The sequence below is a fragment of the Rattus norvegicus genome, chromosome 6 (genome assembly GCF_036323735.1).
Source record: "Rattus norvegicus strain BN/NHsdMcwi chromosome 6, GRCr8, whole genome shotgun sequence".
NCBI classification, from domain to species: domain Eukaryota; kingdom Metazoa; phylum Chordata; class Mammalia; order Rodentia; family Muridae; genus Rattus; species Rattus norvegicus.
Window position 1 is genome coordinate 73,370,894 of NC_086024.1, and position 12,743 is coordinate 73,383,636.

Genomic DNA, 12,743 nt, shown 5'->3' on the forward strand with positions numbered 1-12,743 from the left:
GGACTAAACCACCAACCCATAAGTACACATGGAGGGACCCATGACTCAGCCACATATGTAGCAGAGGATGGCATTGTCCAGCAGCAACAGAAGGAAAAACCCTCTGTCCTGTGAAGGCTTGTTTCCCCAATGTAGGGTAAGGCCAGGGCGTTGAGGTTAGAGTGGGTGGGTAGGAGTGGGAGCATCCACATAGAACCAGGGAGGTATAGGAGAGCGGAGAAAGGGAATAACATTTGAAATGTAAATATATAAAATACTCAAGAAAAATAAAATTTAAAAAAGAAGAGAGAAAGAATGTTTTCACTGCCTGCATATGCAATTCTGTATCTTTTACTCCTTGAATATAAGGTGTCCCAAGAAAAACTGTCATTAAATATGTTCATCTATGTGTGCCGAAGCCTAGAACATTGCAGATGTGCAAAAAAGCATGGAAAATTAAGGAATGAAATAATTATTTAAATCATGCAACAACTTTTCAAGTACTATTGCGTTGCCAAGATCCAGGCTTTTGTCAAAAACTGTATTACAATATTTCTTTTCATTGAAAAATGTTAGAAACTGGAACTGCATTATTTCAAACTGGAAACACTAAAGTTCCCCCAAGGAAAAAGAAATCAATCCAAAAATACATACTACCAAGTAAGTCCAACATAAGCTACATTTAGCTTTTACACAAGGAATGACCAACTTCCTAAACACCTCCAAGAATGTAATCTTTGGGAAAGTCTTCTCTCCTCTGTGACCTTTGTCATCTTTGTAAACATATTCTTAACACAATAAAGTCTGCATCTTTCCTGTCTTAGTGGAGCAATGATATTGCTTTTGTGAGCATAAAATTAGGCTGTCCACCCATGTTCTATAAGCAGTACATATGTTTTTACTTTGCACAGTTATAGTAGTTAAGTAGGTATCACAAATATTTTTTTTCCCATTTAAGAATTTATGTGCATAAATCATTTTAGATAGATAGATAGATACATAGATACATAGATAGATACATAGACAGACAGATAGACAGACAGACAGACAGTAGATAGATTGCATAGATATAGATATATGGGTATGTTACTATCTTTAATGATTTCTAAAGGATCAAAGTCAACATGTCTATTTCCCAAATCTAAATTTAGGGGAATAACAAGAAAAATGTAGGGGAAAAAGGTTAGGGATGAAATCTATCAGACTACTTAATAAATACAAGTGAGTTAAAACTAATTTTTTATCAAAATTAAACATTCAATTTGAATAAACAAAGAAAAATGATATGTGTAATTATTTTCTAGAGACATGGTTGAAATAAATCACACAGAATGAATGAAATTAATTAAAAAATAAACTCTGGGAGACACCGCAGGACCCTGAAGGAAACAGACCGGATAAACAGTTCTTTGCAGCCAAATCCCGTGGGAGGGAGAGCTAAACCTTCAGAGAGGCAGACAAGCCTGGGAAACCAGAAGAGACTACTCCCTGCACACACATCTCGGACACCAGAGGAAAAAGCCAAAGACCATCTGGAACCCTGGTGCACTGAAGTTCCCGGAAGGGGCGGCACAGGTCTTCCTGGTTGCTGCCGCTGCAGAGAGCCCCTGGGCAGCACCCCACGAGCGAACTTGAGCCTCGGGACCACAGGTAAGACCAAATTTTCTGCTGCAAGAAAGCTGCCTGGTGAGCTTGGGACACACGGAAGCAGAATTTCTCTAGGACCGGGCACGTTCTGTGTTTACCGGAAGTCCCACACCCGCAGATCCCGGCCCTCAGCAGCTCTCTGCTCCCAGACCCTGTGAGAGAGAGACCCAACCGCCTGGTCAGGTGGGCACTCCTGAGGCTGCAGAGCGGAAGAGACCACTAACACTGCTCACCCCTGCCCACATCCCTGGCCCAAGAGGAAACTGTATAAGGCCTCTGGGCTCCCGTGGGGGAGGGCCCAGGAGCGGCAGGACTTCTGCGCCTGAGACACCACCAGAACCTGAAAGAAACAGACCGGATAAACAGTTCTCTGCACCCAAATCACGTGGGAGGGAGAGCTAAACCTTCAGAGAGGCAGACAAGCCTGGGAAACCAGAAGAGACTGCTCCCTGCACACACATCTCGGACGCCAGAGGAAAAAGCCAAAGACCATCTGGAACCCTGGTGCACTGAAGCTCCCGGAAGGGGCGGCACAGGTCTTCCTGGTTGCTGCTGCTGCAGAGAGCCACTGGGCAGCACCCCACGAGCGAACCTGAGCCTCAGGACCACAGGTAAGACCAAATTTTCTGCTGCAAGAAAGCTGCCTGGTGAACTCAAGACACGGGCCCACAGGAACAGCTGAAGACCTGTAGAGAGGAAAAACTACACGCCCGAAAGCAGAACACACTGTCCCCATAACTGACTGAAAGAGAGGAAAACAGGTCTACAGCACTCCTGACACACAGGCTTATAGGACAGTCTAGCCACTGTCAGAAATAGCAGAACAAAGTAACACTAGAGATAATCTGATGGCGAGAGGCAAGCGCAGGAACCCAAGCAACAGAAAACAAGACTACATGCCATCATCGGAGCCCAATTCTCCCACCAAAACAAACATGGAATATCCAAACACACCAGAAAAGCAAGATCTAGTTTCAAAATCATATTTGATCATGATGCTGGAGGACTTCAAGAAAGACATGAACACACTTAGGGAAACACAGGAAAACATTAATAAACAAGTAGAAGCCTACAGAGAGGAATCGCAAAAATCCCTGAAAGAATTCCAGGAAAACACAATCAAACGGTTGAAGGAATTAAAAATGGAAATAGAAGCAATCAAGAAAGAACACATGGAAACAACCCTGGATATATAAAACCAAAAGAAGAGACAAGGAGCTGTAGATACAAGTTTCACCAACAGAATACAAGAGATGGAAGAGAGAATCTCAGGAGCAGAAGATTCCATAGAAATCATTGACTCAACTGTCAAAGATAATGTAAAGCGGAAAAAGCTACTGGTCCAAAACATACAGGAAATCCAGGACTCAATGAGAAGATCAAACCTAAGGATAATAGGTATAGAAGAGAGTGAAGACTCCCAGCTCAAAGGACCAGTAAATATCTTCAACAAAATCATAGAAGAAAACTTCCCTAACCTAAAAAAAGAGATACCCATAGACATACAAGAAGCCTACAGAACTCCAAATAGATTGGACCAGAAAAGAAACACCTCCCGTCACATAATTGTCAAAACACCAAACGCACAAAATAAAGAAAGAATATTAAAAGCAGTAAGGGAAAAAGGTCAAGTAACATATAAAGGGAGACCTATCAGAATCACACCAGACTTCTCGCCAGAAACTATGAAGGCCAGAAGATCCTGGACTGATGTCATACAGACCCTAAGAGAACACAAATGCCAGCCCAGGTTACTGTATCCTGCAAAACTCTCAATTAACATTGATGGAGAAACCAAGATATTCCATGACAAAACCAAATTTACACAATATCTTTCTACAAATCCAGCACTACAAAGGATAATAAATGGTAAAGCCCAACATAAGGAGGCAAGCTATACCCTAGAAGAAGCAAGAAACTAATGGTCTTGGCAACAAAAAAAGAGAATGAAAGCACACAAACATAAGCTCACATCCAAATATGAATATAAAGGGAAACAATAATCACTATTCATTAATATCTCTCAATATCAATGGCCTCAACTCCCCAATAAAAAGACATAGATTAACAAACTGGATACGCAACGAGGACCCTGCATTCTGCTGCCTACAGGAAACACACCTCAGAGACAAAGACAGACACTACCTCAGAGTGAAAGGTTGGAAAACAACTTTCCAAGCAAATGGTCAGAAGAAGCAAGCTGGAGTAGCCATTCTAATATCAAATAAAATCAATTTCCAACTAAAAGTCATCAAAAAAGATAAGGAAGGACACTTCATATTCATCAAAGGAAAAATCCACCAAGATGAACTCTCAATCCTAAATATTTATGCCCCAAATACAAGGGCACCTACATACGTAAAAGAAACCTTACTAAAGCTCAAAACACACATTGCACCTCACACAATAATAGTGGGAGATTTCAACACCCCACTCTCATCAATGGACAGATCATGGAAACAGAAATTAAACAGTGATGTCGACAGACTAAGAGAAGTCATGAGCCAAATGGACTTAACAGATATTTATAGAACATTCTATCCTAAAGCAAAAGGATATACCTTCTTCTCAGCTCCTCATGGTACTTTCTCCAAAATTGACCATATAATTGGTCAAAAAACGGGCCTCAACAGGTACAGAAAGATAGAAGTAATCCCATGCGTGCTATCGGACCACCACGGCCTAAAACTGGTCTTCAATAACAGTAAGGGAAGAATGCCCACATATACGTGGAAATTGAACAATGCTCTACTCAATGATAACCTGGTCAAGGAAGAAATAAAGAAAGAAATTAAAAACTTTTTAGAATTTAATGAAAATGAAGATACAACATACTCAAACTTATGGGACAATGAAAGCTGTGCTAAGAGGAAAACTCATAGCGCTGAGTGCCTGCAGAAAGAAACAGGAAAGAGCATATGTCAGCAGCTTGACAGCACACCTAAAAGCTCTAGAACAAAAAGAAGCAAATACACCCAGGAGGAGTAGAAGGCAGGAAATAATCAAACTCAGAGCTGAAATCAACCAAGTAGAAACAAAAAGGACCATAGAAAGAATCAACAGAACCAAAAGTTGGTTCTTTGAGAAAATCAACAAGATAGATAAACCCTTAGCCAGACTAACGAGAGGACACAGAGAGTGCGTCCAAATTAACAAAATCAGAAATGAAAAGGGAGACATAACTACAGATTCAGAGGAAATTCAAAAAATCATCAGATCTTACTATAAAAACCTATATTCAACAAAATTTGAAAATCTTCAGGAAATGGACAATTTCCTAGACAGATACCAGGTATCGAAGTTAAATCAGGAACAGATAAACCAGTTAAACAACCCCATAACTCCTAAGGAAATAGAAGCAGTCATTAAAGGTCTCCCAACCAAAAAGAGCCCAGGTCCAGACGGGTTTAGTGCAGAATTCTATCAAACCTTCATAGAAGACCTCATACCAATATTATCCAAACTATTCCACAAAATTGAAACAGATGGAGCCCTAGCGAATTCCTTCTACGAAGCCACAATTACTCTTATACCTAAACCACACAAAGACACAACAAAGAAAGAGAACTTCAGACCAATTTCCCTTATGAATATCGACGCAAAAATACTCAATAAAATTCTGGCAAACCGAATTCAAGAGCACATCAAAACAATCATCCACCATGATCAAGTAGGCTTCATCCCAGGCATGCAGGGATGGTTTAATATACGGAAAACCATCAACGTGATCCATTATATAAACAAACTGAAAGAACAGAACCACATGATCATTTCATTAGATGCTGAGAAAGCATTTGACAAAATTCAACACCCCTTCATGATAAAAGTCCTGGAAAGAATAGGAATTCAAGGCCCATACCTAAACATAGTAAAAGCCATATACAGCAAACCAGTTGCTAACATTAAACTAAATGGAGAGAAACTTGAAGCAATCCCACTAAAATCAGGGACTAGACAAGGCTGCCCACTCTCTCCCTACTTATTCAATATAGTTCTTGAAGTTCTAGCCAGAGCAATCAGACAACAAAAGGAGATCAAAGGGATACAGATCGGAAAAGAAGAGGTCAAAATATCACTATTTGCAGATGACATGATAGTATATTTAAGTGATCCCAAAAGTTCCACCAGAGAACTACTAAAGCTGATAAACAACTTCAGCAAAGTGGCTGGGTATAAAATTAACTCAAATGAATCTGTTGCCTTCCTCTATACAAAAGAGAAACAAGCCGAGAAAGATATTAGGGAAACGACACCCTTCATAATAAACCCAAGTAATATAAAGTACCTCGGTGTGACTTTAACCAAGCAAGTAAAAGATCTGTACAATAAGAACTTCAAGAGGAAAGAAATTGAGGAAGACCTCAGAAGATGGAAAGATCTCCCATGCTCATGGATTGGCAGGATTAATATAGTAAAAATGGCCATTTTACCAAAAGCAATCTACAGATTCAATGCAATCCCCATCAAAATACCAATCCAATTCTTCAAAGAGTTAGACAGAACAATTTGCAAATTCATCTGGAATAACAAAAAACCCAGGATAGCTAAAGCTATCCTCAACAATAAAAGGACTTCAGGGGGAATCACTATCCCTGAACTCAAGCAGTATTACAGAGCAATAGTGATAAAAACTGCATGGTATTGGTACAGAGACAGACAGATAGACCAATGGAATAAAATTGAAGACCCAGAAATGAACCCACACACCTATGGTCACTTGATTTTTGACAAAGGAGCCAAAACCATCCAATGGAAAAAAGATAGCATTTTCAGCAAATGGTGCTGGTTCAACTGGAGGTCAACATGTAGAAGAATGCAGATCGATCCATGCTTATCACCCTGTACAAAGCTTAAGTCCAAGTGGATCAAGGACCTCCACATCAAACCAGACACACTCAAACTAATAGAAGAAAAACTAGGGAAGCATCTGGAACACATGGGCACTGGAAAAAATTTCCTGAACAAAACACCAATGGCTTATGCTCTAAGATCAAGAATTGACAAATGGGATCTCATAAAACTGCAAAGCTTCTGTAAGGCAAAGGACACTGTGGTTAGGACAAAACGGCAACCAACAGATTGGGAAAAGATCTTTACCAACCCTACAACAGATAGAGGCCTTATATCCAAAATATACAAAGAACTCAAGAAGTTAGACCGCAGGGAAACAAATAACCCTATTAAAAAATGGGGTTCAGAGCTAAACAAAGAATTCACAGCTGAGGAATGCCGAATGGCTGAGAAACACCTAAAGAAATGTTCAACAACTTTAGTCATAAGGGAAATGCAAATCAAAACAACCCTGAGATTTCATCTCACGCCAGTGAGAATAGCTAAGATCAAAATCTCGGGTGACAGCAAATGCTGGCGAGGATGCGGAGAAAGAGGAACACTCCTCCATTGTTGGTGGGGTTGCAGACTGGTACAACCATTCTGGAAATCAGTCTGGAGGTTCCTCAGAAAATTGGACATTGAACTGCCTGAGGATCCAGCTATACCTCTCTTGGGCATATACCCAAAAGATGCCTCAACATATAAAAGAGACACGTGCTCCACTATGTTCATCGCAGCCTTATTTATAATAGCCAGAAAATGGAAAGAACCCAGATGCCCTTCAACAGAGGAATGGATACAGAAAATGTGGTACATCTACACAATGGAATATTACTCAGCTATCAAAAACAACGAGTTTATGAAATTCGTAGGCAAATGGTTGGAACTGGAAAATATCATCCTGAGTGAGCTAACCCAATCACAGAAAGACATACATGGTATGCACGCATTGATAAGTGGCTATTAGCCCAAATGCTTGAATTACCCTAGATCCCTAGAACAAACGAAACTCAAGACGGATGATCAAAATGTGAATGCTTCACTCCTTCTTTAAATGAGGAAAAAGAATACCCTTGGCAGGGAAGGGAGAGGCAAAGATTAAAACAGAGACTGAAGGAATACCCATTCAGAGCCTGCCCCACATTTGGCCCATACATATACAGCCACCCTATTAGACAAGATGGATGAAGCAAAGAAGTGCAGACCGACAGGAGCCGGATGTAGATCGCTCCTGAGAGACACAGCCAGAATACAGCAAATACAGAGGCGAATGCCAGCAGCAAACCACTGAACTGAGAATAGGTCCCCTATTGAAGGAATCAGAGAAAGAACTGGAAGAGCTTGAAGGGGCTCGAGACCCCAAAAGTACAACAATGCCAAGCAACCAGAGCTTCCAGGGACTAAGCCACTACCTAAAGACTATACATGGACTGACCCTGGACTCTGACCCCATAGGTAGCAATGAATATCCTAGTAAGAGCACCAGTGGAAGGGGAAGCCCTGGGTCCTGCTAAGACTGAACCCCCAGTGAACTAGTCTATGGGGGGAGGGTGGCAATGGGGGGAGGGTTGGGAGGGGAACACCCATAAGGAAGGGGAGGGGGGAGGGGGATGTTTGCCCGGAAACCGGGAAAGGGAATAACACTCGAAATGTATATAAGAAATACTCAAGTTAATAAAAAAAAATAAAAAATAAACTCTGTCAGGTAATAAAGAGAAACAGATTGAAAATGCTTTATCTAGGTAGGCACAGGGATATGCATGCGCCTATGATCATGATGGATGGAAGGCTAAGGCAGGAGGATCAAATAATTATGTAATAAGTCTGTGCCTCCCAACAATACCAGCACATATTCTGGAAAAAAATCTATCATATTCAATGTGACTAACTTAAAAAGATTTTAATAAAGAAAGATTTATGAAGATTAAACAGAGTGTAAGGAAAACACTCCTACCAGAAGAAGTCACTGAGAACTCTGATGATTAAAGAGGAGAGGGTGTGCTTAAATGAAGGCTATAAGAAGATGACATTGGATGGGAGCTTTGACCTTGAGGCAAAGCCTACATATAGCTAGTGGTAAGTCCACAAGGACAAAGCCTGTGCTATTCATGACCCACTTTCACTCTCTTCTTCTTGGGCTTAATTTCTGTATATGAACCATATGAAAAGCACTCAGAATGAGAGGAGTAAAAAAGAATAGACTGGAGAGCCTATGATTCATTGACATAAATGAGAACTGTACTTTCAATTATTCCATGAATGAAATGAAGGGGGCAATCTACTCCTAGATAAAAATTGTGAAAGCAAACAGCCAAGAGCTTTTACACATTGACAAATGTATCCTTTAAATATACAAAACAAAATGCAATGGCAATGTAAGAATAATTTTTGTGATCTTCTGCCGAGAACACACACTAAATTTGACCAGAACAGAAAGAATAAGTAATAACTGTATTGAGAAGACATAGACAGAGGTCTGGTGAGAGGTCTCCATGTGCAAAGGGACTAATGCTCAAGCATGAGAATCAGAGTTAGGCTTCTTAGTACCCACCTCGAAAAAGCTGGGTTTTGTTTTGCTATTGCAATTCTTTTTGGTTGTCTGTAAAAGCTTGAAGATCAGACCATAGCACTGAAGACACCACCACTAACTGTGAACTCACAACCTAAAGAAATAAAGTTGGAAGTCTTCCCCCAACCACTAGTTCTAGCTAGTGCAGATGACGGGGCAGAAAGGTTATCAACGGTCTTACTCTGCTCTAAATCCTTCAAACGAGAATAATGACTAACCCAGCAAAATATGCCCAACAATCAAATAGTGACATTAATATATTGGGAGTATCCAGGAACTACCTAACTGGACTGCCTGTTGTCACATGCCTGGTACTATAAACCTGCCTATAATCCCACGGCAGAAGAGATTACAGACCCTAAAGGAGAACCAACCACTGCCATTTCATCAAAATTGGTTTAGTTTCCAATTGGCTTCTAAATATTTATCTTTACAACCATACTCCTCATCAATGAGCCTTCTTTTTGCAGAGGACAAAAGCTATTACAGAGAACCACAAATGAACCAAGAATAGAGGATAGGTGACTGCAAAAAACTCATCTCCAAATGAAAAATCTGTAACATGAACCCTACAACCAAGTGTCAGGATTGCGGAAGAAGGGTCTGAAGATTAGAAAAGCCAGAAGACCAGAAGTACTTATGTGAAAGTGTTCTAAGGCTAACCCATGAACTCTTAACAATTATGATTTTGTGACAAGATCTGCATTAGATGACACCAGTCAACATCCCAATAAGTATGAGAGAAGGGCTCATGAGACCCAAGCCACAATTAAGTAGTTATAGGCAGTCTACAGCTGCTGAGGGAGGGAGAATTTGTTTTATTCAGGGAAAAGCCCCATGCCCAGTGTTCATCCTATACCTCTGGACATTTGGACAACACTAGTTAGACTCAGTAATACTTATACACACGCAATATATATTTGCGCAAATGTATATAGATGCATGCTCAAATGTATTTGAAGAATATGTTTAAATGTCTATGAAGAATATTTATACAAGAAGGTGATAAGAGGACAAAGGAGGAATTGGAATGAGACAGAGGGGAACATGATCAATATGCATTGCACTCACTCAAAATTAAAAGGATGGTTTGAAAGTTTGGATTGAAATCTGCAACTTTAGAATAGAGGAGGCACGGAAACTGGTGGATGCCTGAATTTCATCTGCCTGACTGTCAGGTGCGTTCAGTGAGAGATCTTTTCTGTAAAGTATGGTGGAAAACAACCTAGGAAGACAGCAAATATCATCTTCTGGGTGACTTAAACACGTAAGTATCTACACATGCACAGGCCCACACACTTATACTGCACAAACACACACAAACATAGACTACATACAAATGCACAAAAACAGGCAGGGACGGGGGGTACATATATAAAAGAGATTTATACCTACTGAGAAATAAAAACATTTCTTAAAGATTCAGAAAAAAATTACCCACTAAGAATTAAAGTGAACCTCGGTGGTTTTCAAAAGGAGATTCATGTATACAACACACTTTGTTGCCACAGTCCAATAATAAGGAAAACTTACCAAGCACAAATTTTATATTCTAATTTAATTCACATACTACTATAAAAGAAATGTTATCCTCATTTTAAAAAATCAGCTATAAAACTAAAGCAAATTTTACTGAATTTTAAAATGCTATAAAAAGAGTAAGAGAATCAGATGTCAGATATATACATGATAGATAGATACATGGGTATGTATTTAGAAAAAACCAAAGTGCTCAAAATGGATGTAGACAGTAACAGAAGAAAAAAAAATATATATATATATATTTTAAATATGCATGTATATTTTTCTAGAAAGATGAAACAGAAAAGAATCCAATAAAAATGGAATTTCTCTGAATTAAAAACACAATTGTTCAAATCAAAATATGACCACTTGATATTAGGTAAAATGAAAAGAAAATCATGCCTGAATAGATTTTTGAAAATTAGACATTTCGGAGGTTGTTAACCTTCTGAATCATAAGTTTAAAGCTATAAAGATAGCCAAAGCTCTAACATTAAATAAAATAAGAAGGATCTCACTTGGATGACAACTTCAATGTTCCCTCTTGCCCATTCTGTGAGCCACTCTTTTTCTTCTGAGCAAATTTAGCTGTACTTGGAGATGACAGTGAATTTCTTGAGAACACACATACAGTACCTTGGGATCTATTACCACCCTGGTCTCTATTTTTCCCAGACATCTTTCAAAGTGTGTTGATACTGCAGTTGATTATTTGCACCTGATCTTGAAGTTGTATCTTTGGAAACAAATTACGAGATGATTACTCGGCTGTGTTGAGAAAACATTACGCTTTTGTGTGTGCACGCATGCACTTGGCACAAGATGGTTGACATGTGGAAATAAAAAGACTGAAATGTAGAGGGCACACACATGCAGTTAATGTGAATTCCTGCAGGTTTTCAGAACTTCATGATCGCTCAGAACTGTCGCCATGCCTCATCAAAAACAATAGTCACAGACACCAATGCTTAGCAATCAGCCAAGTTAATTGTGCTTCTGTAAAATCTACAAGCACCTGCCCTCGAGTCAGGGTAAACGTCTTACTGCATGGATTAATTGAAAGGAAAATAATCATTTAAAAGCTCGTCCTGTTTTTCTCCCTGCACCTCACTGCTCAAGTTCAGCATTGTAGCTCCAGGGATACACAAATGTCTCCTTGAAACTTTGAAGTTTGTACTGTATCACTTTTTGCAGTGTCCATGCATCTGTGGTTCAATCAGCAGTAGCAATTGTTCTTGATTCCCCGTGGTTCCTTGAGACAGCCCACTGAGTTGAGAGAGTTGTTATTTTTGAGTCCCTGCAGCTCACATTGCTACCTCGCAAGTGATACATGTAAACAATCACATCCTATTCTCTTCCAACTCATTCATAAAAGCAGCCTTCTCCTGTGGCATGGCTTGTCAATTTATTTTTGTTTCCAAGTTTTCCTACTAATAAATCTATTATTGAGTATCACTCACTCTTCTATAAATTTCTTGAGAATATTGATCATATTTTATCCATTAATAGTAACACTAATCTCTTTGTCTGGCAGGCCTACATATTCTCAGTATTGAGTTGCTACAGAGGATACTGTTTGGCCTTTGCTTATCATCAGGACTTGTCCTAAGTGCTTGTGTGATACCATGGAGTGAAATCTTGGTCTTGATATCCAAAGAAGTTGGTGGAAGTGATAAGGAGTAACCCTATTTTTGGCCTATTTCTGTCTTTAGGGCAACTGTTATATCTGGTTCTTAAATTCCATAGTAGAAATCAAATACCATTTGGATCTTTTTCTTTAGGTTTTCTAAAATGTATCTTTACCATTGTAACCATCATTTCCACCAACAGCTGATGCCAGGCTGTTGTCTATATTTGACCAATCTGATGTCTATATTTGACCAATCCAGGGTTGACAAAACCCATAAATTAACATTTTAAATCATCCTCTCAAAATCCTCTGAAGACCCCTTCACCATAAACCTAAAATACTTTTTACTTTCATTCTGCACCTGTAGCCTAGATGAAGACTACGCATCCAAGGCCACTGGGCCACTCAACCAATGTCACCAAATGTCTTCGGTGAGTATAACAGAGCAACCACACTGTCTGTATCCCAGAACCTAGCAGGTTATCCTCATTGTGTTCTCAGTCTTAGAAAACGAGAGATGATTAATGAGTTACTATAGTAAACTTTTACATAGAAATCCAC